Genomic DNA, 26,838 nt, shown 5'->3' on the forward strand with positions numbered 1-26,838 from the left:
AGTTCCTGCTGGCAGTGGCAAACTTGTCGACGCTGAGTTGCATGTCAGCTTCAGATCCAGCGTTGAGGGCACAATCATCAGCAAACAAAAAGTCTCTGATGATGTCTGTCATGACCTTCGTTTTTGTTTGAAGCCTTCTGAGGTTAAACAGCTTGCCATCTGTTCGGTACTTTAGGCCGATTCCAACATCGCCATCTCTGAAGGCATCAGTAAGCATTGCAGAGAACATGGGGCTGAACAGTGTTGGAGCCAGGACGTAGCCTTGCTTGACACCATTTGTGACAGGAAAAGGAGCAGATGTTTCGCCATTGTCCTGGACTCGAGCCTGCATGCCTTCATGGAATTGGCTGACCAAGGAAATAAATTTCCGAGGGCATCCGTACTTGGCCATGATCTTCCACAGACCCTCTCTACTCACGGTGTCGAAGGCCTTAGTGAGGTCGACATAGGTGGAGAACAGATCAGCATTTTGCTCCTGGGATTTTTCTTGCAGCTGCCTTGCAGCAAACATCATGTCAGTGGTTCCGCGCTCTTTCCGGAATCCACATTGGCTCTCAGGCAAATGACCTTGGTCAAGGTGTGCTGTGAGGCGGTTTAGTAGGATCCTGGCAAGTATCTTGCCTGCGATGGAGGGCAAGGAAATGCCGCAATGGTTATCACAGGCTTGCCAGTTCCCCTTTCGCTTGTACAAGTGAATGATAGATGCATCTTTGAAATCCTGGGGGATCGTCTCTTCTTTCCACATGAGTGAGTACAGCTGATGGAGCTTCTCAGTCAGCACAGTGCCTCCATCCTTGTAGACGTCTGCCGGTATGGAGTCTGAGCCAGGTGCTTTGCCACTGGATAGCAGACGGATTGCTTTCTGGGTCTCAAGAAGTGTTGGCGGATCATCCAGTGCTTCATTGATGGGGACTTGTGGGAGACGGTCGATGGCTTCATCATTTATGGAGGGAGGGCGATTTAAGACACTGCTGAAGTGCTCAGCCCAGCGTTCGAGAATTTTCTCCTTCTCGGTGATCAAGGTATTCCCATCTGCACTGAGGAGGGGGGATGATCCTGAGGATGTGGGGCCGTAGACTTCTTTTCAAGCATCATAGAACCTCATCATATCGTGCCTGTCAGCATATCCCTGGATCTCATCAGCTTTGTCACTCAGCCACTTATCCTGCATCTGACGTAACTTTTGCTGAACAGTTCTGCGGATGGCATTGTACGCATCCTTTTTTGATGTGGACTTTGGGTTGCTCAGGTAGGCTTGAGTTCGGATGCAACTAGTGCCGTTCTCCTTTGGGGTCTGTCCGCGTCATCTCTGTCCAGGAGAGTCCGTATGGTCCAAGCACCAATGGTGAGAGGAACGATCCTTGTTTTTTTCTTTTCTTTCTCTTTGTTTCGACCGCTGAAGTGTCCCCGCCAGCCGCGGTATGCTGCCAGGGTGATATGGAGCAGGCAATTTTTAGGGCACTTTTTCTAGCCCCTTCCTCATGCCAGGAAGGTGAGCAGTGCATTCCTAAAGAGGGCTGCTCAGACGCTCAGACGGCTGCCGAGCTCCATCGCTGCTCCTGTCGATGAAGAACGACCCTATGGCCTGAGCCGCCTGCGTGCAGGTCTGAGGCTGCGACTGCCAGTGTACCCAAACCTGTCGTTTCGTCGTTCGCCTGTCGCCACAGGACTTGAGGGTGATGAAATGATGAAGGATGAAAGGTCAATAAGGATGACTGATGACTTGCGCGATGAGTTTGTTTAAAGTGAAGAGGAGTTGCGCAACGTCGACCTGACTCTCTCGTCCCGGTTCACCAATTTCCAGTGGCAAGACTAAGTCGAGACGACTGGAGGATGAGCACGGATGCAGTGGATGACCAAGATATCCTTTCGGTGTCTCATCTTGCTCTCTGCACTCCACAGTGCGTTGCTGTAACCGCATTCCTCTCCGTTGAACCGATAGGTTTCTTCCGCAGATTCTGCCGGATCCAGACTTCGAATGCATGGGTAGATACACCCCGGGGGCCAACTGCGTGTGGCATGCACACAACGCGGTGGAGCTAGATGGCCGTCGGTGGCTCTCCTGAGCCAACGCCCTTTTATGGATCTCCATAAGTGTGTATAGCCACCCGCCTCACCAGTCCCGGAAGGGAGCGGTGGGAGTGCCGGTTTAGTCGCCGGCACCCCGACCCTGAACAGGTTGTACTGGATTACAGGTTACCAGTAGCAGATCTAATGACCTGACCTGACCTGACGAGGTGCCCAATGAACGGTGATCATCTGTCCAACTGATGGAAACTGTCCCTGGTGTCCAGGTCTATATCGATCAATGATAAGACTTATATCTGGTGGTTCCCGTGTTGTGCTGACGTTGTACAGCTTGGGAGTCCCCTCCAGAGCATTTAGCCTGGGTAGGTATAAATGGAGGACAAATTGTTACTCATGCAGGAGGTGCCCTTCTCTACGTCGTTCAGATGACCCCAATGGAGAGGCAAGTGCCGATACACATGGTTCCAGCGCCGTCACAGGAGTTGCCAGGACGTTGCTGACTACACCTTCCAACTACCTTGTGACTACAACACAGGGTTTTACCTCTGTGCTGGAAGGAGCATTCATAATCCACAAAGGCGTGCAGGGGAAAATATTTCAATTTCCACTTCCGTTCCACCATCCACAGTGCTGATCACCCCACGCCCCTTCTCCTCTTGCCGCCCCCAACCCCCCCGCCCTCCCCCCCCCCACACACACACTCCCCTCCCCATCCCCCAACACATTCCCCAAAAGACAAGTTTCATTCATCAAAACATTATCTTCACAAAAAGATGTGGTAATATTCGGCTCAACACTCGGCTTATATCACAGATTGACATAAGTTTACATTTGGGCCAACAGCAAAGTGAGAGCTGTATTATCAATGGTTTCTCCAGTCAATGGGAAATCATTTACAGCTTAGTCTTTTGTGAAGGACTATGACTCTCAAACTAGGCGGCAAAATTGCACTGGTTCTTAGTGCTGCAGCCTTGTGGGCTAGTTGGCCTTTTGGGAACCATCCCAACGCCGACTGTCCTAAAACCCTCTTGGCCAAGAGAGTGGGGATGTAACTTGGGCAAGACACTCTCCACTATAATCAAATTCTAGCCCAAATAGTCGGAACAGCAGTTGCCTCCTCTGCTGTTCTGATGGTCATAGTCGGACACGACTGACTATCATATATATATATATATATATATGTGTGTGTGTGTGTGTGTGTGTGTGTGTGTAATGTCTAGTGTTCGTTCTTGTCGGAGAATAGAAGTCCAACTTGATGAATTATTGTCCTCGCTTCTTTGCTCCTTGTGTGTGTGTGTGTGTGTGTGTGTGTGTGTGTGTGTGTGTGTGTGTGTTTATTTCGTTGAGATGTGTTCCGAAATCCGAAATTTCTCAAATAAAACACACTAAAAAAACATGATTTAAACGGCGTTATTACGTCCGTTACAATCACATCTACTTATCGCAGGAATAAGAAAACGTCAACATTGTTTTAAGTTTTAAATTTAGTCATTTGACGTCAGATGTGCCACAGCCTTTGGGATTAGTCTGCTTGCATCAGAACTGAACGTGCGATGTACGATCCCACTTGCACATGTTGTGTTTGCCATGCTTCCAAGTGATTCAGAATTACATGTGCATTTCTGTTTCAGGAGATTCGTGACAAGCTGGGTTATACACTACAAGTGTAACATCCAGCACCCATGTCTACTTTTTTTTTTTTTTTAGCTGTTTATTTCTGTTTTTGGTCTGAGAGTGTGTGCAGGGCTGTACTGTCATGTGGGACATCACATATACACAGCTGATGTCTCTTTGTTGTCTCGTTTGTGTCACCACCCCTTCACCCCTCCCACTCCCTCTTGTGCAATGTGTGAGGCGACCTTTAAACTTCCCTGTTTTTCTTGACCTCGCATGTGTGTGAATGTGTGTGTGTGTGTGTGTGTGTGTGTGTGTGTGTGTGTGTGTGTGTGTGTGTGTGTGTGTGTGTGTGTGCTTTGTTTTTGTTTCTTGTTTGTTTGTTTGTTTTTTTGTTTTGTTTTTTGTTTATTGTTTTTCCTGTAATTGTTGGTTTTTACTTACTCATCAGTTTTTGTCCAACTCTATCGTTTTTGACTCATCTGTGTAAGCAAAGTGTGTCTATATTATAACCCATTGTTCGGCTCTGTGTGTGTGTGTGTGTCTGTATGTATGTATGTGTGTCCATGGTAAACTGTAACTTTGCCATTTTTCTCTGGAAATACTTTGTCAATGCCAAATTTAGCTTTAAAATAGAGTAGGGAAAACCTCTTCACAGTCATACCAATAGTACGTTGTAAGTCTCCCGACTAAGCTGTGTTTCCGGATCATCAACGATTTATTTTGTTGAGGCTTTTTCCGGATTCCGAAAACACCATTTTACCGCTTCACAGTCACCGGAACGTAGGCTATACTTGGTAAGAAGACAGCATGACCTCATTTTTCTTGTTCATAACTACAAGGAAAGAAATACAAATTTTGGACAGAACACATACAGTGACACTAAATACACCAACGACGTGTTTACTGCATATGAATATTATGATGTGAATTAACTAGAATGAACATAACAGGAAAAATTGAATCGACTGTTTCACTGAGTTTTGGTCAGCCTTGTATAGGCTGGTCTGTGCAGATCTTGATTTTTTCTTGTTCGTAATTTAAAAGAATAGAAACAGAAATTCTGGACAGAACACATACAGTGACCCAAACTTCATCATTGACGTGCTTACTGCGTATGAATATTTTAAAGTGGATGCTGAATTAATCAGAATGAACATAAAAGAGAAATTGAATCGACCGCATCGTACTTTCGCGGTGAGTGTATCTAAACCAGGTTTTGGGGGGGGGGGGGGGGGGGGGGGGGTTGGTTGTTTGTTGTTTTTTTTAATGTTTTTGTTGTTGTTGTTGTTGTTATATATTATACGGCTAAATGTTGCAGTGTACTTGAGGCGATGGCAACGTCTCCTTTACCGCGGACTGTACAGAATTCTTAAAAGCCAGATATATACCAAAATAACATGATTTAAACAGCGTTATCACTTCCAATACCGCAATCGATTTATCACGCTAAAAAAAAAGTATGCTTAAATGTTAATTTTCAGCATTATTGGTAGATCCGCAATAGTGCAGTGACAAAGACAATTTCTTTCCACCCAAACATGATGGGTTCGAATCTGCTTTCAAACTTTTTTTTATTTCTTTCTTCTTCTTTTTTTTTTTACCCGAAGCTTTATAATAACAAATACAGAACACATTTTAACAACAACAACAACAACAACAAAATTATCTATTCATTTTCAAGTGTATCACAAGTGAGTCTTGATGGCTATGCCTCTCTTGTAAATTCTTTTTTTTTTTTCTTTGGTATCTTTTTTATCTTTGGTTCCACATATATGTACATGTCCTCCATCTCCATCCCCCACCAATCCCACACTTGACACAAAGAGAATCATTGAATGAATAAATGAATTTTATGAATGAGTGAATTTTTATTTCTGGGGGTAATAGAGTAAGCAAACAACTACTTGTTTTCATCCAGCCCTCGAAAGGGAAAAATGTCAAAAGAAATGGTAAGAAGAAAAAAACACAAGAAAATGACTAAATGTTAAACAAACAAATTCATAGAAAGACACCATGCTTAAAATAAACAGCATAACAACAAACATCATAATCATAAGAATCATCACGTATTTTAAATACATGTGGAGAGAAATTAAGAAAAATCAAGAAAATAGAGAGGAGACAATAATCATAAAGATGATGATGATGATGATGATGAGAGAGAGAGAGATGTAGTGAAATAATATCATTTGACATAACATAAATATGATAATTATACTCGCAGAATTTGCAAATTTTTCATGATAATTTTTTTTTAACACAGTGAAACTTAAAACTAGTTAAGATGTTGTTCCAGAGGCAACCGCCGGAGTATGTGAGATTCGATTAAGATAAATCAATTCTAGGCAATGGTACCATGATTTTGTCGATGTTACGTATTGTATCTGTAACGAATCGCTGTTACAACCAGGGAGGAGCAAAACCAGATTTTTTTCTTAAGAGAGATGGAGAAAGTGTGTGTGTGTGTGTGTGTGTGTGTGTGTGTGTGTGTGTGTGTGTGTGTGTGTGTGTGTCTGTGTGTGTGTGTGTGTGTGTGTGTAAAAGAAGAATGTACAACGTTAACAAATAATTGTCTAAAAAAAAATTTGTTAAAGAGGTTATACAACATGTAGCTTATTGCAGAAACGCTCCAGTTGGGCAATGTAAAAAGGATCCAACAATCCAAATGAGTGTGTGCGTGCGTGCGTGCGTGCGTGCGTGCGTGCATGTGTGTGTGTGTGTGTGTGTGTGTGTATGTGTGTGTGTGTTCTTTGCACATGCATGTGCTTGCGTGGCTGAAAATAGTGTGTGTGTGTGTGTGTGTGTGTGTGTGTGTGTGTGTGCCGGCATATGCGTGCGTGCGTGCGTGTGTGTGTGTAAGGAAAATGGTGTCCTATTTTTCTAGATCCATTTTTTTATAGGGCAACTTTTATATCGGGAGATTGGGAATTGTTTCTTTTGAAAAATGGTTTCACGTGTTTCACGTGCATTTTTGTAATCATTCCATGAGTTATGAATCTGATGTGCTGCTGTGAAGTGTAGATTTGTTGCCAGATGGTGTCATGAAGCTGTCCAGGTTAGGGACATATTTTTGCTTGTAAAGGTATGTTGAAAACCATTGCACTCAGTTTGAAATGACTTTGACTACATTTTGTGATGAGATATTGACCATAGTATATAAAAAGCAGGACATTTGAATGGATAATTTAAGTAGCGTTTGAATGAGATACATTGATATGTTGTGGTTGATTTGATGCTGTTGTAAAGCTTGTATGAGTAATCACTACTTGGTGCTTTGATGATATACAGTTAGGTTGATAATAGATAGTAGTTACTTAAATTTGTCTTAAGTTTTGTTGGACTATTCAATGGCTAAGAAATGGTAATTTTTTTTGGAACATTGAATTGTGTAGTAGCTAAGCAGCTACATTTTGCTATTTCCAGATGAGATGAATGGGAATCATTTTAAGGTAATTGTATTTTGTATTACTTAGGGTGGTGAATGGACATCGTTTTCCAAGCGAATATTTTTTTATTTATTGATAATTGGAATTTATGTCAATAGTATTGGATGAAGATTTTCTCTTTAGTGTTTATGTAAAGGTATGGTGTCTATGTTGTCTTGTTTGTCCACTTAGATTTCTAGGAATAATATTCAAAACATGGTCTGTAGTGGGACTGGAAATGAGGGGGGTTTGCATCCAGAAAGTCAAGGAACTGACACATACTAAAAAATGTGCAGGCATCTAGTGGCTGGGGACAGGCCACGGGTTTTGGTTTTGTGCCGATGTGCCAGGGACTGGGCACGGGACTTCATAGAACTGGATGGTGGAACCATCGGGACGAACTATCGGCACAGAAGATGAACGTGATGGTGGGACCATCGGGACGTGCTGAGTGAGGAGCCAGGAGCTGGCGAGACTGCTGAAGAACATTCAAGGCGGTGAAGTTAAAATTGTTTCCCCCCATAAAAAAATTATATTCCAGTCCAGGCCATGATTAACAGCTTTTGATATCTTTCTTAATAATAAATAAAAGGGTGTGGTTAATGAGTGTTTTCGTGTTTGGGGGAGAACACGTTCTGATTGGAGTGACAAGTGAACAGATAGCAGGCATACACTTACAAGCAAACACATTCATTCTTATTCAGTTATTTTTATCTGGCACTTTCTTTACAGTGTATGTGTGTGTGTGTGTGCGTGTGTGTTTAAGTGTGTATGCACATGTATTTGCATATGTGTGTGTATACAAAAGTATTTATGCGTGTGTTTGCGTGCGCACGCGTATGTGTTGGGATATCGGTTACTTTGATATATGGTATTATTCAGTATGACAACAAATGGGTCGATCAAAGGCTAATACCAAGTGGGCTCCAAACCAAACCTTTAGAAAAGTCACGGAGAAGTGAAGATTGGTTCAATGGAGATGCCTCAGAAACCTGATAATTTATCGTTTTGAACAGTGTGTGTGTGTGTGTGTGTGTGTGTGTGTTTACTTTATTTCTTATCAATTTTCTGTTTCAGCTTCCTCACCTCCACAGTCAGACTATACTCTTTCTTTCAAATCTATTTACATACATGTGCATAACTCCACTCCCCGCCAGACCCTACCTATCACACAGACACAGACACACACACGTACGTACAATGACGTTCTCGCAGAGAGAGAGAGAGAGAGAGAGAGAGAGAGAGCAAGCACGCACAGAGAAATGAAAGCGAAAAACATATTCAGGAAAAAAAAGTTCCACCACAGGTTTGTATTTTTTTTTAAATTTCCGACAAATTTGACAGAGTTACACAGACGATATATCGTTGAAGATTATTATTTGAAAGTATTTTGCATATGATACAATCTCTCTCTCTCTCTCTCTCTCTCTCTCTCTCTCTCTCTCTCTCTCTCTCCCTCAGTTATCTTTGTGCAAAAGACAACCACCACCAACCCCCCTCTCTCTCTCTCTCTCTGTCTCTATCTCTCCCCCCTTCTCTCTTCCCTTCCCCCCCCCCCGCCCCCCCCCCTCTCTCTCTCTCTCTCTCTCTCTCTCAATTATCTTTGTGCAAAAGACAACCACCATCAACAATAATGTCACATACAGAGGGGAGAAACGTGTACATGCATGCAGTTAAACATGAACACAACACATAGGGTGTGCAGTGTCTTCCAAATACTCTATTTGAGGTAGAGAGAGACAGACAGACAGACAGAGAAAGAGAGACAGAGACACAGAGAGAACGAGAGAGAAAGAGACAGAGACGCACACAAAGAGAGAGTATTTTGTATTTGTATTTCTTTTTATCACAACAGATTTCTCTGTGTGAAATTCGGGCTGCTCTCCCCAGGGAGAGCGCGTCGCTACACTACAGCGCCACCCATTTGTTTTTGTTTTTTCTCCTGCGTGCAGTTTCACACACACACACACACACACACACACACACACACACACACACACACATAGAGTAGAATTTTCATCAACAAAGTGGAAGACTTATACAATAATAAAATCAGGAGAGAAACCTCAAACTAAAAATTAAAAAACTTGGTTTTAAAAACCCGCTGCGCATCAAGAGAAAAAGGCATGAAACACACAGACAAAGCGGTAAACAAACATGACGAAGCCATCAACACGCATAGCCGTCAACAACATGAACATGACGAAGCCATCAACACGCATAGCCGTCAACAACATGAACATGACGAAGCCATCAACACGCATAGCCGTCAACAACATGAACATGACAAAGCCATCAACACGCATAGCCGTCAACAACATGAACATGACGAAGCCATCAACACGCATAGCCGTCAACAACATGAACATGACGAAGCCATCAACACGCATAGCCGTCAACAACATGAACATGACAAAGCCGTCAACACACATAGCCGTCAACAACATGAACATGACAAAGCTGTCAACACACATAGCCGTCAACAACATGAACATGACAAAGTTGTCAACACACATAGCCGTCAACAGCATGAACATGACAAAGCTGTCAACACACATAGCCGTCAACAACATGAACATGACAAAGCTGTCAACACACAAACATCATGCATTATGCTTTATGATTTACATACATTATGCTTTATGATTTACATACATGATTTACATACATGTTTTTCATCATCTACCAAGCTGGCTCAATGTGCTGATGATATTGCTATATGGATTCAGACATCCTTGAGGAAAAGGACAAGCCTACATTACATCAATTATGTACAGAAACATTTTCAGGGTGAACTCGATAGATTGAGTAGCTATATGCAATCTAATGGTTTTGAGTTTTCTGTAGAAAAAACATATTCGATCCTCTTTAATAATGGTTATAATCCCAGCAAACTACCACGATTCTTTTTAGGAGGACATGAAATATTTTTCAAGTCGGAAATAAAATTTCTTGGGATCCTATTTACTTCAAAACTAAACTGGAAGAAACACATTGATTCAATGGTGACTAAAGCAGTTAAAAGTTTCAATTTCTGAAAAATTGTAAGTCACTCTCCTTGGGGACAAGACTCCAAAATTCTTTTACATTTAGCGACATCTCTCGTAAGATCAAGATTGACCTACGGTCAAGAAATTTTCTTTTCTGCTCCGCCAACGTTTCTAAAGAAGCTGCGAATAATTGACAGTAAAGCTGTGAAACTGGCTTTAGGGGTGCCTGTGCATACTAAGACCTCAGAAGCCTATAAGCTTGCGGGTATTCTACCACTAGATGAAATCAGAAAATTAAGTTCTGCTAAATACATTGTGAGATGTACGGCAGTGGATGATTTGGAGGAATTAAATATTAGGTCTGATATTGATTTTCAAAAAAATGCACAAAATAATTCAAATCTACAAACCATTCGCACATATGTGTCAGATATTTTAAATTCTTCAGACATTGATTTGCATGATATGGCACCTCATGTTCTGGTGCCACCTGTCCCTCCCTGGGAGTTAACAAAAGCAAACGTCAACATGTGTGTTTCTGACACAACAAAAGGAGAATCTCCACATATAATAGCAGCATCTGTCAGAATTGAATTAGAAGAAAATTTTGATTATCATTTAAAAGTTTATACTGATTGCTCGGTCCTGGATGATAGCAGTGCAGGATCTGCTTTTGTCATTCCTGACCTAAAAACAGAAAAATCATATTATTTAGGTAAGGGACATTCAATTTTTACAGCTGAATTGGTGGCCATCCTTATGGCTTTAAATCATCTTGTTGATATACCAATCATAGTAAGTAATATCCTATTTTGTGTTGATTCTCAATCTGTCTTAAAAAGTTTGCTTTTTGAGAATAATCAAAGAGAAGATTTATTTTTTGAAATTAGGTATTTATTGCACTCCCCATTTGTGAAGGGTATAAATGTTTTTTTGTTGGATACCATCCCACACTGGATTCCGTTATAACGACCAAGCAGACAGGGCAGCAAAAAGGGGAGCAAAAAATCATATAGATAGTATAAAAGTATATTGCCCATTGTCATACAAGGAAATAAGCAATATAATAGAAAGAGACTATTAGTGCTTGAATTCAAGTCTAAAACCTCGTCAGTTGACTCTCTCAGACTTTGGTCCGATTCGCAGACCAATTCTGAGTTTAGCTCTCAGACTATTATCAAATTCATTACGGACCAAGTATTTTTCTAATGTCAAGTGCATGTGCTTTAGTAACCTGACAATTGAGCATATAATTTTTCACTGTAGCTTCATGAAGCCTTTTGTACACGAAAGTGTGTCTTCACAAGTGACTGAGAACGTTGATGTTTTTGACTTTTTGCATTCATTGCATTCAGTTGTTTCTCTTGTAGTTTAAGACTTCTCTTTTACGAAGTCCTTTAAGTAATTTCCTGTAACTGTATTTAGAGTTTTTTGTTGTTGTTTTTTTTTCTTCCAAATTTCACCCACATTTTTACCCTCATTTGCCCAGTTTCCTCCAACCCTCCATTCATCCAAATCTCCCACCCCTTCTAACCAATAATACTCAGATGTATTCATAAATACTTTAACAAAATGTCTTCAATCACCGATATGTGTGACGGGACATTAAACAAAATTCCTCCTCCACACAAACATCATAAAGCTGTCAACACACAAACATCACAAAACTGTCAACACACAACTTTGACAAAGCTGTCAACACACAAACATCACAAAGCTGTCAACACAGACATCATAAAGCTGTCAACACACAAATATCATGAAGCTGTCAACACAACTATGACAAAGCTGTCAACTCACAGACACCACAAAGCTGTCAACACACAGACATGACACAGCTGTCAACACACGGATATGGTAAAACTGTCTACGCAATGCACGAAGTCACTGTCTTCACCAGTTCAACGGATCATTTCATCACCAGTTCCCACAGTTCACCAGGTCAGTGTCTTCACCAGATCCCATTCATCACATCTGTCTTCACCAGATCCCTTAAATCACCAGGTCATTGACTTCTCCACATCCCTCAATTCAGATACTTCGGCTCATCATGTCACTGTCACTATTAAATCCCTCAGTTCACCAAGTCATTGTCTTTGCCAGATCCCTCAATCTAACAGATCACTGTCTTCACCAGATCCTTCAATTCCCCAGATCACTGTCTTCACCAGATGCCTCAGTACACCAGGTCACTGTCTTCACCAGATCTTATTCACCAGGTCACTGTCTTCACAATATCCCTCAATTCACCAGATCACTGTGTTCACCAGATCCCTCAGTTCAAGTATCTGTTTTCACCACTATCCTCAGTTAACTAGGTCATTGTCTTCACCATATCTCTCAATTCACCGGATCACTGTCTTCATCAGATCGCACAATTCACTGTGTCAGCATTTTCACCAGATCCATAAGTTCACCAGATCACTGTCGAATGGCCTGCACCAGACGGGCCCAGAAGTCTCTCAGCAGTGAGGGGTCAGCGTTGACCGGGAAGGCGATATAGGTGGAGGCCTGCAGATTGTAGAAGACGTCACGGGGCAGCTCATGGCTGGGCACGTCCTCATAGAGCAGGAAGATGAGCACGTCCCGCCCGGTGTGAGAAGCCTCCATGGTGGCCATCTGCATCTCGTAGTGACACCAGTCAGACTGCAGCAGTTCCCGGGTCAGCACCACCAGCGTGTGCCGGCTCTTCTGCACGGCGTCCACGATGTTGCTGGGGATGGGACGGCCTGGGGTGAAGTCACGGTTGTGGATGTTCAGCCGCAGGTTGCCTCGGGTCTCCAGTTCCTCCAACAACTGCCTGTGCACAAAGTCGCTGTTTTCAGAAGAGTAGGACACAAAGGCGTCGTAGATGAAGTCATCATTGTCATGGCTGTCCACTCGATGATAGAAGAGGCGGGAAGCATGGTAAAGGTAGCGTAACTTCCAGCGATAGCGGTAAACAAGGGCAGCTGCCAGAACCACCATCATGCAAATAAAGCAGGAGACTGCTCCCACCAGGATGCCTGATTTGTCATGGCATGTTACTTCCAGCTGCTTGATGATGTGGAAAATGTCAGTCAAGCGTTGAATGTTGCCATCAGACATGCGACAGTTATAACTGGGACCCCTAGGGAAGTGCACTTGGGAATTTTGAATCCAGGTCAGAAAGTCGATGTGCTCACACGTGCAGGCAATGGGGTTGAAGGTCATGTCCACAGTAATATTATGCTGAGATGTCTTTGCCACGTGATCCAAGTGGTCCATGATGAACTGAGGGAGAAAGTGAATGTTGTTGAAGGACAGGTCCAGAAGAGTGATGTTTTGCATCATAGTGATGTTGGCATCAAATGTGAAAATTTCATTATGTGACAAGACCAAGGTTTGCAAACTTACTAGCCCCACAAAAAAGTTCTTGGGAATGTCGTTGATATAGTTCTTGGACAGATACAACTCTTCCAGCTGATTCAATGGCTGAAACCATCTTCCATCAACGTCCTTCTCAATAAACCTTCGAAGGTAGTTCCTGCTAGCATTCAATGATTTCAGGGATGACAGTGTGTCGAAGAAAGTGTGTGACACATTATGAGCAAAGTTGTTAGCTAAATCCAGAGTGACCAGCTTATTGAGGCCTGTGATGGGACCTACCCACGTGGACAGCAGGTTGTTTGCCAGGTTCAGAATCCTCAAGGAATTGTTTGGATTGAACTCAATGTCAAGGATCTTGTAATATAACTTGTTCCAGCGAGATACGTACGTGTCTAGATAAGGTGGCAGAGTAAAGACAAGTTTTTCTTTATGTGAAGATGTACCTACATGGGCAGAAGCATCCTGTTCTGATGTCCACATAGCTTCCACCAAGTCATCAAGATGCCATGATCGCTGACATTGGTCATGACTGGTTGAGAAGTGTGATGACAGAGCCTGGCACTGCTCTAGGTTATCGTCCGGGTATTCTGTCGGCGGGTGATGGGCCCATTTGAAGCCGTCATTATGTATTGCTGTAAGATTCTTCAAACTGCCCAAGTCTTTCAAGTATCTGCCAAAACCCAGATTATTTTCATCTACACTAATGAAACGAAGGGTGTGAGGCATGTTATTCAAGGCTCCTTCACAGAATGTTTCTAGGCGGTTGTTCCTTGAGTGTATTTCCTGCAGACTGGTATTCTTGAAGTAACGGGTGTTATATGGGGTGACCATCACACACATGGAGTAGGGACGAATGATGGAGTTGATGTGCAGCACACTTAATGCCGACCCTTGCAGACTATAGAAAGCATCACCCAGGGTTTCAAAACCCAGGTCCACGTTGAAAGAAAGATCCAGAACTTCCATCTCTCTTAAGGGTCTGAAAGCATCCATTTCAATGCGGACAATGCCACAGGCTGACAGGTTCAGCTGACGCAGTGAAGCTGGCATGGAGAGGAAACTATCATTGCTGAGTGTGTCCATGAAACAGTAACCTCCATCCCGTCCTGACAGACTGAGGTTAGTGAGTGAGACCATGCAGGACCAAAGTCAACATAAGGCAGACCATCCATACTGAGTGACTTTAAGTTGGTCAGCTTGGACAGCGCCTGGTCAGGGTACTTCATGCTGTGATTGGTTGACAACACTTGACAGTTTCCTTCTAGTGCCAGATACCACAGGGTAGACTGACATGAATCAAACACTTCAGCTGGATAAGTCATGTCATTCAGGGGTATCTGGTTACGTCTCAGATCCAGTTTCTGAAGGTTGTCCATGCCAAGGAACAATCCTTTAAGGCTCTGGAGGTGGTTGTTAGACAGATCCAGAAACGTGAGGTTGAACAGATTATTTATCATGTAGGACTCAGTGGTGCTCACAATAAGGTTATGACTGAGATCCAGCCATTGTAGGCTGTGAGGAGACAGGCCACGGTCCTTGCTCACATCCTTCAGCATATTGTGACTCAAGTTCAAATGCCTTAGAGAAGTGAGGTAGGTAAATGGCTTCTCTGGAGTAGAAGTGGACTGAAAAGTCAACTGGTTGCGAGACAAATTCAAGCTGAGCAGCTCACTAAGTCCTTCAAACATATCAGCCACGATGACAACGAGGAGGTTTCGGGAAAGGTCCAAATTCTGGAGGGATGAAAATGGTTTGAAAGCCGAGGGTTGGAGGTGGGAGATGGAATTGTTAAAGAGGAGGAAGGTGGTGGCAGTAGTTGAAAGAAATCTGGTGTCTGGAACTTTGGTCAGGGACCGGCTGGAGCAGTCTATTTTCAGTCCTGAATCAGAGCACACACAGGGGCCACAGGGAGAAGCCTCCGAAGGAGGATGAAGCGATGACGTCAGCACACAATCAGCTTTTTGCCACGTTGTCATCACCAACATCGTCAACAGTAACAGCTCCATATCTGCTGCACTGTCAAAAACACACCAGTCAAATGTGAGAGTAGTTTCTCAAGTATACACAATAAGTTGTGTGTGTGTGTGTGTGTGTGTGTGTGTGTGTGTGTGTTCTTTCTTATATGTAGAATAAAGTTCACCGACATATCTAGTACTCAAGTACAAGAAACAAGACGAACAAAACTTTAGCTTGCTTTTATGTTTTGGGGGTTCATATTTTATTTCTTATTGTGACTTGGTAGATGTGAACGGAAATGAGCTGATCCATGGACTTCCTGGATTCCTGTAATATTGACGTGATGAATAGTGAAACGTGCTGCTGGGAATGCAGTTAATAAGTGCTATCAGCCTCCGTTTGCAATCGATATTGACCCAACTATAGATGGGGGCAGGATCAACGAGCTCCAAGATCTCTATAACAGATTTGTTGCAAGAGTCAAAGCATACGACATGGAAGTCCATAAGGAGTTGTCAAGGTCATTATGAATAGCTCAAGCAGCATCAATGCCAACACCATCATGTTTGGTGAGTGACTGAAAGAAGTATCCAGTTTCAAATACTTCGGAGCGACTTTGTCAGATACAGTACATGGAAGCATAAATCCACATCCAAGCCCTCAGAAGCCACAACAGCGATGGTCAGACAAATCAGGATGGAAACGCAACATCAGCTTGCCCAATAAGTACATGCTCTCCAGACTCTGATGGTCTCCATACCACCATACGGAAGCGAGACCTGAACACTACTGGCAGACTGAATCCAGGCTTTCAAAACCAAACACCCAAACAATTCGCTCTGCATCTCTAACAAGCATAATAAAAACGACGATTTGCGGAGCAAGGTCAAGAGCATGTCGGGCCCCCAAGAACCTCTTCTCGTACCGAAAGCCAGCATAGTTTGATCATGTCACTCAGTATATGACAGCCTGTGCAAGTCCATCATGCAGTACACCACTTATGGTGTAAACCAAATGAGGAAGTGCTTGTCCGATATTCACAGGGTTGATGATAAAAATGATGATGAATATCGTACATATAACAGCCTTGTCTGCAAGTGGCAATGTTTTGGTGATGGGTCACTCCTTGGTGGATGTCCTTCACTTTCTTTTTTTTTTTCTTTTTTTACATTATAATTATTATTTATTTATTTATTTGTGTAAGTTTATCTATTATTTATTCACCTTTTTTTCTTTTTCTTTTTTCAAGGCCTGACTAAGCGCGTTGAGTTACGCTGCTGGTCAGGCATCTGCTTGGCAGATGTGGTGTAGCGAACGCAGTGACGCCTCCTTGAGCTACTGAAACTGAAACTGAAACTGTCCTTTGCTGCTTTAAATGGGAATATAATGAAGTAGTGTTACTTTAATCTGTATCTGTGAAGATTTGGGTAGACAACAAATAGATTTAAACAACCAAAAAAAACAAACAAAAAAAAAACCCCACCAAACAGACTTTTTGGTTTCTTGCATGATTTAGTCAATATCAATGAATGAGTATATTCAAAAGTCACATATTTGAGGCATTTTCTTTTGAATTGCTATGTCGATAGATGCAGATGAGAATGACGACGATGTTGCTACGGAGATTCATTTCGCCCATTTTCGTTTTTGTATTCATTTTAATCATTCACGTTTTAGGTATCTTTCCACGTATTTACATTTTTATTGGGTCCTGTTACTTTTACTTTTATTTCATCAAAAAGATTACAGCTGGCCTGGTGGACCGTATAATAAATCTGTCTGCATGCTCCGACATCTGCTTGAAACCGAAACTGAATTTGAAAACAAAGTTCTAACTCCTTTAAAAATTACGCATGATGAAAAGAACAGTTTTGTTCTTACAAAAAGTCCATTAATCACTCACACAAACCGATTCTCTGAAGAATATTGTTTATTGACTAAAATTCTTTGATTAACTTATTCGAATCTGTAATTCCCTTCCTTTTTTCATGTTTCCTTCTTCTTTTTCACTTTCCGGTCCATTCGTAAAAAGACGAAGACCAACATATATCCACTTACAGATCAGCCATCGAGTCACATGATAGAATCGTCAGTTGTCAGTCGGGGCTCTCGTCTGAGGTGTCTGACGCTGAGTCAAAGTCGAGCATAGGAACACAAGCAGTTCACATGTTATGCCCCTTTCTTCTTCCCGTTCGTGCAGCTGGTGTGAATGTCAGCCGCAAAGTCAAAATGCACAGAACATGTATATTTTTGTATGAAAATTAGCGGGATATTTCCTCTTTCTTCACGAAAAAATGCTTATAACATGGTTCAGAGCAGTGCTTAAAAGCTAGTGTGTGTTTGTGTATCCAGTCTAATATCACTTGACAGTGAAGAGACGTTAAACACACAGTCACACAGACACATAGACATAGACAAACAAACACATACAGTGACACACAAACGCACACACACACACACACACACACACACACACACACACACACACACTCTAAAAAAAATTTTTAAAAAAGACACGTAAATTTGAAATCTTCAAGAAAAAAACAACAACCTTTCCTCACAGAATTTAAATCTTACTCTGACCTAACGTCAATATTCACATCCCTCTTTAAGGAACTGACTTACCTACCGCTTCACAACCACCACCGCACTGACTGCAATGGATGAAGTGGTGCAGTTTCCAGTGGAAATCCCTGGATCCCAAACCTATCCGTCAACTTCTGGCCAAATAAAATCTCACGCTGCGCGAACACAAGTCACACAATTGTAAGTAAAAACAATGGACAATGAAGGCTTGTTGAAGAGGCGGATTCACTGTGGCTCCACTGATGCTCTTCCGTCATTTATATACAGTTTCCGGAGGTTACGGTCGGCACTATTTTTGGTTGGCTGGATTCACGAGGAGCTGTACACCCAGTTATTAACAGAATGGACTGAATCATCCTGTAGCTCACCGCGTGACAGCTTGAAGCGACGGTGTGGCAGACACGGCAGCCATAGTACACCCACAACTTCAGTGAGTGAGAAAGTGAAAGAGAGAACATGGCGTGTTGTGCTGCCATCAGTTGCTCCAGAAAGCCTTCCAAGGCAAAGGAGAGAAAAGAACAACAGTTCATTTAATCTTCTGTACCCATATCCAGGACAATTTTTACCTCTGTGCTGGAAGGAGCATTCATAATCCACTAAGGCGTGCAGGGGAAAATATTCCAGTTTCCACTTCCGTTCCACCATCCACTGTGCTGACCACCCCACGCCCCTTCTCCTCTTGCCGCCCCCAGCCTCCCCCCCCCCTTACCCCCACCCCCTTACCCCCCTCCCCCTCACACACACACTCCCCTCCCCATCCCCCCACTGCCAACACATTCCCAAAAAGACGAGTTTCATTCATCAAAACATTATCTTCACAAAAAGATGTGGTTTGGGGGGGGGGGGGGTTCATTCCTCAAAAAAATATCTTCACAAAAAAATGTGTGTTTGGAGATGGGAAAAGGAGCTGAAGCCGGCAAGGGTGGAGGAAGGATGGGGGAGAATTAGGTGTGATCATATACGTCAGGTCCGTGTAGATAAGAGAGCATGTGCGTGTGATCCATGTGTGCGTGCTTGTGTGCACGTGTGTATAACGTGTGTGTGTGTGTGTGTGTGTGTATCTCTGACTGACTTTGTGTCCTCGTCAGCATGTTGCCTGACATGTATATATATATATATATATATATATATATATATGTGTGTGTGTGTGTGTGTGTGTGTGTGTGTGTGTGTGTGTAATGTCTAGTGTTTGTTCTTGTCGGAGAACAGAAGTCCAACTTGATGAATTATTGTCCTCGCTTCCTTGCTCAAACCAGGCTGTCATGTGATCGCAGTCTGTCCATGTCCGACTCCCTCCGCTATCTTGTTGAATGATTAGCTGATTCACATCCCCTCCCTCCGCGCCCACTCATAAACGCACATTGTTTCTAATCAATCCTTTTGTATATTCCCCTTTTACTAATACACACACACACACACACACACACACACACATCCATTTTCGGCGCTCGGACGCAAATTTTACATTTTACGTGTGTGTGTGTGTGTGTGTGTGTGTGTGTACTTTTGCGCGACAATTTTCGCAGCCCTTCGTAGCGATCACGTGAGCATTACATGTCCATATCAGTTTCAGAAGAGCCATGAATAGCTGGGTTATAATAATATATAGTATCACCCAGCATGAATAGTTGTCATTTTATCTTCATCTTTGTTTAATTTTGTTTTGTCTTTTTGTTCTTGTTTTGGGTTGTTGTTTTTTTGTTTTTATTTTTTTGTTGTCTTTTTTTTCTTTTTTTTTGGGGGGGGGGGAGGGGGCAGGGGGGGCGGTGCGGGGGGCGGGGTGTGTGTGTGTGTGTGTGTGTGGGGGGGGGGGGGGGGTGACAGTGTGTGCAAGACAAGACTGTCGTGTGGGCCATCACATATACACGGACGATGTTTCTTTGTTGTCTCGTTTGTTTCACCACCACTTCACCCTCCCCCTCTTCCCCTTCTTGTGACCTGTGGGCCGACCTTTAAACTTCATTGTTCCCTTGACCTCGCATTAGTGTGTGTGTGTGTGTGTGTGTGTGTGTTCATTTCGTTGAGATGTGTTCCGAAATCCGAAAATTCTCAAATAAAACACACCAAAAACATGATTTAAACGGCGTTATTACGTCCGTTACAATCACATCTACTTATCGCAGGAATAAGAAAACGTCAACATTGTTTTAAGTTTTAAATTTAGTCATTTGACGTCAGATGTGCTGCAGCCTTTGGGATTAGTCTGCTTGCATCAGAACTGAACGTGCGAAGTACGATCCCACTTGCACATGTGTTTCCCATGCTTCCAAGTGATTCAGAATTACATGTGCATTTCTGTTTCAGAAGATTCGTGACAAGCTGGGTTATACACTACAAGTGTAACATCCAGCACCCATGTCTACGGTTTTTTTTAGCTGTTTATTTCTGTTTTTGGTCTGAGAGTGTGTGCAGGGCTGTACTGTCATGTGGGACATCACATATACACAGCTGATGTCTCTTTGTTGTCTCGTTTGTGTCACCACCCCTTCACCCCTCCCACTCCCTCTTGTGCCATGTGTGGGGCGACCTTTAAACTTCCCTGTTTTTCTTGACCTGTTATCATGTATTGTCCATTGAATGTAGGATTGAACGGGCAGGTCAACTGACAACTTGAAACAAAACGGCGTCGTTCGCGTTCGCGAAGAATATGAGCACGCGCTTTGAATGTGTATAAATATGTGTACGCAATTGATTTTGCCCATGACCTTCAGGGATCAGCCAACAGATCTGTAAAGTCCACTCGTCGTATTGCTTTTAGTATTTTCCGAAAAAGACCACTTGGGCGAATGAACATAGTGAAAGCCCTTTACACTGAGAGTAAAACACACAAGCTTTTTATGTATTGAGTATAATTTCAAAATGTAATGTTTAAGATGAGAAAGATCAGTTTAAAGCAAATTAAGTCCCCTAGCATTAATTACAGAGTAATTTCTCTTTTTTACCCTCTGCACCAAAACGTTTGCAAAATAAATAAAACTTCCATGCTTAGCAAAAGAAGTTTCCTGTTTGAACAAAAAATGATAACAATGACTGCTCTTGTTGTTGTGTCGAATATCAGATCAAAGTGCCAAGTTTAGATAATACAAAAAATATAAATATAACAGTAAATGCAGCTTGCAAATGATTTGACTTCTTTTTTTCTTCTTTTTTTTTGTGCCCATCCCAGAGGTGCAATAATGTTTTAAACAAGATGACTGGAAAGAACTGAATTTTTCCTATTTTTATGCTTAATTTGGTGTCAGCTGACTCCTGGGAGGAATCTGCAGTGGACCGTGACAAATGGCGTGCTGCTGTGCACAAAGGCGCCAAGTTGTGTGAGGCCAACAGGACTGCTGCAGCTGTTCAGAAGAGGCAGGCCAGAAAGTCACGGGCAAACAAGCTCCCTGACAATGACCTGTCTTTGTCTGCCCCAACTGTCAGCGAACATTTCGTGCGCAGATTGGACTATTCAGCCATCTGCCCATTCACATATAGATTCATGAACATCCCCCACCCCCCCACCCCACCCACCCCCCACCACCACCCTCCACCCATCCCCCAGCTGGATGACAACGATGGTCATCATCGATCTCGATGGACACACACCACCATGTTGGTAGATAAGCGTCTGCCACCTTCCTTCTCAGTTGTATTGTATTGTTTGAGACCCGTCGGCTACCCTCACGTAGTTTAGTCAGCCTGTCAAAGCCGTTGCCCGGGGATTGGGCGCTGCCGCATGCTAGCAGCTTCTAGGACCCATAGGTGAGAGCTGTGTGCTGGTGGGGACCAATAGAGGACGAACCACTCCCGAAAGAGCATGTATTGTATTGTATTGTATCATTTTTCGCCTTTCGAATTGTTCTGTGTAATATCGTGGAGGGCGCGTCGCTATAGTGCAGAGCCACCTTTTTCTGCCTGCAAGTTCATTTCTTTCACTATCAAAGTGAATTCCTCTCTCTCTCTCTCTCTCTCTCTCTTACTCACTCACTCTCCGTGTGTGTGTGTGTGTGAGTGTTCGTGTGTGGATGTGTGTGTGTGTGTGTGTGTGTGTGTGTGTGTCCGCTACTGAGCCTACAAGGAGAGAAACTCACCTTGGCATATTTTTGTGTCGTTGACATGGGTCATGTCACATCAGTAGTTCTTCTGCAACCGATGATGGCTTTGTTTGTGACTCTCGTGCAATCACTGCGCTGTCCGAAGTGTGCGCCCACACAAACGGTGGAGTAAATCATCTGGCCTGAACCAATACTAATTATTGTCGGGTGAGGAAAAACACAGTGAGTGGGAAGTGGGGCCTGCTGATAACGATAATTCATTATGATTTGTATTCTTGACACGGATCTTCAGACAACTTGATAACACACACACACACACACACACACACACATCCCTCGCACCCCTTTGTCACAATGATAAAGTTCACTTCCCGGCACCTCGGGCCCTTTTCTTTCCGCGTGTAATTCTCGCCCTCGCCACTTGCTCTCTCTCTCTCTCCTTCCTCTCTCTCTCCTCTCTCTCTCTCCTCTCTCTCACTCTCTCTCCCCCTCTCTCTCTCTCTCTCTCTCTACTCTCTCTCCATCTCTCTCTCTCCCTCCCCCTCTCTCTCTCCGTCCTCCCTCTGTCTCTCTCCCTGTCCTAGCTCTCTCTGTCTCTCTCTCTCCCTCTCTCTCCATCCCACTCTCTCTCCTCTCTCTCCCTTTCTCTCTCCTCCTTCTCTCTCCTCTCTCTCTCTCTCCCTCTCTTTCCCTCTCCCCCCTCTCTCTCTCCCTTTCTACTCTCCTCTCTCTCTCTCCCTCTATCCTCTCTCTCCCTCTCTCTCTCTCCTCTCTCCCCCTCTCTCATATCTCTCCTCTCTCTCTCTCTCTCTCTCTCCCCCCCCTCTCTCTCTTTCCCCCTATCTCTCTCTGTCCTCCAGCACGCGGGCGTGCTCGCGAAAAAGGAACCCTTCTCAGGGGACACTTTAATTAACTGAACACTGTAACAGTCATTTTCGCCTTCACACTGTGTGCAGGGCAGAACTGTCGTTTGGGTCATCACAACACGTGCAATGCTCATGTCCCTTTGTTGTCTCGTCAGTTTGGTTTACCACCACTTCACCCTTCCCGCTCTTCCCTCCCCCCCTATTTTTGTGATCTGCGGGCCGACCTTTAAAGTGCCTTGTTTCTTCCCATCTTTTCATTTTGAGTGAAATTAAACGTGTAATATATATATATATATATATATATGTCTGTGTGTGTGTGTGCGTGTGTGCGCGCGTGCACGCATGTGTATATGTGTTCATACTAGTAAAAGGGGATATTTTTTTTAATGATAAGAACAGTTTAGTTAACACCCCTTTAGTGCTAAAATGTGGCATGAAAATATAACATCAATTTTGCAAATTACACAAATTACAATTTTAAAGAAAATGCTTTAAAAGAGTCACAAAATGAAATAGCATCACGCTTAAAAAAAATAACTCGCCAAACGGGTAAACAATTATAGTACCACGCATTGAACTAAACATATCTGCGCATTAAAGTAAATATAATGATTGAATAATCAGCTTGGTGCAACACAGGGCGCCGTCATATTTGACGTGGATCTCTAGAAAGGAAACAGACAGATACTAACTGTGACGTCACACCGACTGAAACAAAGACAACTTCTAGAACTGCTCGTTTTGGAACAACTGTGGGAAGCAACAGATGATCTGTGATTCAAACTGCAGACCCATCACATTCATCGTTTTCAAAAGTTGTGACAATCAAATCATTGTCTCTGCATTTGTGATGATTTTTTTTGGTGTGGCTCTGTCAGGTCTAGTTCCTTGGTGCATGTTTTGACAAGGGTAAATGTGATATGTTTTTATCTTGCTGTGATTTGGGTCCATGTGATATTATGAGACTGTGATATTGCCTGTGATGATTTTACATATCTTTTATGTAACTTAGTTGGAAGTATGTAAATTTTAGCCAGCGTGATGTGAAATGTCTGAAATATGCATTTGAGCAAATGTGATGTGAGACAGTGCCTATTTATTTTATTTTATTTTATTTTTAACACATTCTACTTCACTTGGTCTTAAATTTGCATATATTATTGGAAACCGCGATGAGCCCCATTTGAGATGAGGGGTACTGCGCTATATCAGTCTGCATATTTTATTTTTTTTTATCATTATCATTATTATCATTGCTATTGTCATCGTCATTATTATTATTGTGTGCTTTCTTAGGGCAGAACGGAGTTGGCAACCACGCAGTGTCCATATCAGCACTAACAAATTTGATCTGTCTGTGTTGTTGACGTTTAAGCAGCTTGTTTCGACTTTTCTTCTGAAAACCCAGGTCCAAAATAATGTGGAACTAAAACAAAATCCTAAATTCTTCGTATTTTCAATCGGCATTTTGATTCGATCTGCTTCGCAAGTCGGTCAAAAGTGAAAGTGAAGTCTCCAGATTTTTGACGTCACATCAGTATGCAAATTGCCGGGCTCCATGACAACTTGAAGCATCATATTCAAGTAAACTTTGTTTTTGTTTTCGCCGGACACACATTTATTTGCTTTAAAAATCAGTAGACGAGCTATAACTATATAAAATATATTTACGTAGGTCACAAAGCAAAACCAGTTCGTGTCCACTTTAATACTTGTAGCCTACGTCATTATTACAGGAACACCCCAATCAGACTAACAGGGATACAGCGGGTTGCTTAATGGGTTATTAAGTGAGTGAGTGAGTGAGTGTGCGTGCGCGCGCGCGCGCTCGTGTGTGTGTGTGCGTGCGTGTGTGTGTGCGCGCGCGCGCGTGCGTGTGACTGAGATAGAATTGTTGATTGCTTAATGTGCATTATTTTACAGTATGAAGATATGTGTCAATCAAAGGAAGTTACCTAATGGACTATAAATCAAACATTCAGAAAATTCACCGAAAAGAGAATAATTGTTCAAGATACCTTCAGCGAATGGAAACGCATCGTAAACAGGATGTTTTATATTGTTTTTGAATACACAAAGAATCTTCCTTGTTTGCTTGGTTTCACGTGTCTTTTGTGTGTGTGGTGTGTGTGCGTGTGTGTGTGTGTGTGTGGTGTGTGTGTGTGTGTGTGTGTGTGTGTGTGTGTGTGTGTGTGTGTGGTGTGTGTGTGTGTGTGTGTGTGTGTGTGTGTGTGTGTGTGTGTGTGTGGTGTGTGTGTGTGTGGTGTGTGTGTGTGTGTGTGTGTGTTGGTTTCATCTTCCTCACTTCTTTGTCTTGACTATATCATTCTTTTTTTTTAATCTTTTTTTTAAGCTATATACATACATGCACATGTACCAGTACCTAGCCGACCCCTGCCTATCACACTTACACGCACACACAAACACGCACACATTCACACATATGCAACACACAACCATACAGAGAAATAAAAGCCAAAAACAGAAAAATAGAAGGAAAAAAAAAAACACTTCCACCACAGGTTAGTATCATTTTTATTTTCAACACGTTCGACAGAATTTCACAGACAATGTAACATCGACAATAATACATCATTATCATAGCTCTCTCTCTCTCTCTCTCTCTCTCAATTTGTGGCAAAAGCCAAAGGCAAGAGCAACCACCAGCAAAAAGTATGTCACACATAGAGAGGAGAGGCATGTACATGAATTAAGTTTTAAAATGAACACAAGACATTGGGCGGTGCATTGTCGTCCAGGTATTTGGAGTAAAGAGAAATTGAGATGGGAGGTCGGGGAGGGGTGTGTGTGTGTTTGGGGGGGGGGGGGGGACACAGAAGCGAGAGACTCAGAGAGAAAGGAAGAAAGAAAACAAGAGAGAGAGCAAGACAAGACAAAATTGTGTATGTGCGTGTGTTTTGTGTGTGTGTGTGTTTGAGTGTCTGTGTGTGTGTGTGTGTGTGTGTTTCCATCTCGTTTCTATCCTTTATACGACAGAGAGAGACAGACAGACAGACAGACTGAGATAAAAATGCCAAATACAGTGAAAGAGAAATATAATTATAGGAGATAGTCTGTTCAAACGCGGTCAAACTGACTCCGGAGTTAAGTCCCTTGTCAGGACGACCCCCTTTTATCTGTGAAGCCAATAATTATCACACTGTTAAAATGTAGAAGAAAGGTGAGCGTTCTTAAATCATACCTTTAGATGCGTTCCGCCGATTTCTTTGATTTGTCATCAATGCAGATTATAGATAAAAAAAATTAAAAAAAGGACAGACCAAACAGACACCAACTAAAAAACAACAGTTACGCAAACACACACGCGCGCGAGCACACACAAACACACACACACACACACACAAAAATATTATGAGCTGACATAGCCTTCACAGTCAAAATCATGTCACAGAACATATCCTTTCGTACATAAACATAATTCATGACATTATTTCGTCTTCATAATAACACTTTACACAATCATGTGCGAACTTCCACTCCCACATGTGTTTGTGTTCACATGAATACGAACCAAACCTACAGAACCTGAGGATGAGAGGGGAAAAGGTAACGTTCAAAAAGCCTGTTTACAACGTATCATAAACAGCAAAGTGGAAGACGTATAACAATAAAGTCAGCAGAGAAACACCATATATAACAAACGTTGGTTTGAAAAAAAACATCTGCTGCATATTGAGAACAAAGACCTGAATGAAACAAAGACATGACAAAGCTGTCAACAAACAGACATGACACAGCTGTCAACACACAGACATGAGAAAGCTGTCAACACCATGTCAAAGCTGTCAGCAGAGAGACATGACAAAACTGTAAACACATAGGCACGATGAAGCTTTACATACAAAAACATGACAAAGGTGTACACGCAGACATGACAAAGCTGTAAATAGTTCCAAAACCAGCTGACTGGCAGAAAAGGAAAGTGAAAAGTTTTCTAACTTTGCTGTTTCGTTCAGCCCAGCTTTAA

The 26,838-nt window shown here is 42.6% G+C and overlaps 1 pseudogene across 1 annotated transcript; it reads right to left on the reverse strand.

Annotated features, from left to right (window-relative positions):
* Positions 1-10,440: 10,440 nt before the first annotated feature.
* On the reverse strand, positions 10,441-22,147 carry LOC143292720 (toll-like receptor 4; annotated as a pseudogene). Its single transcript, XR_013056679.1, has 2 exons — positions 22,021-22,147; positions 10,441-15,424 (listed from the first exon to the last, which is right to left on the reverse strand). The product of XR_013056679.1 is annotated as a toll-like receptor 4 (transcript).
* Between the last annotated feature and the right edge of the window lie 4,691 nt (positions 22,148-26,838).

The sequence above is a fragment of the Babylonia areolata genome, chromosome 18 (assembly GCF_041734735.1).
Source record: "Babylonia areolata isolate BAREFJ2019XMU chromosome 18, ASM4173473v1, whole genome shotgun sequence".
Taxonomy (NCBI): domain Eukaryota; kingdom Metazoa; phylum Mollusca; class Gastropoda; order Neogastropoda; family Buccinidae; genus Babylonia; species Babylonia areolata.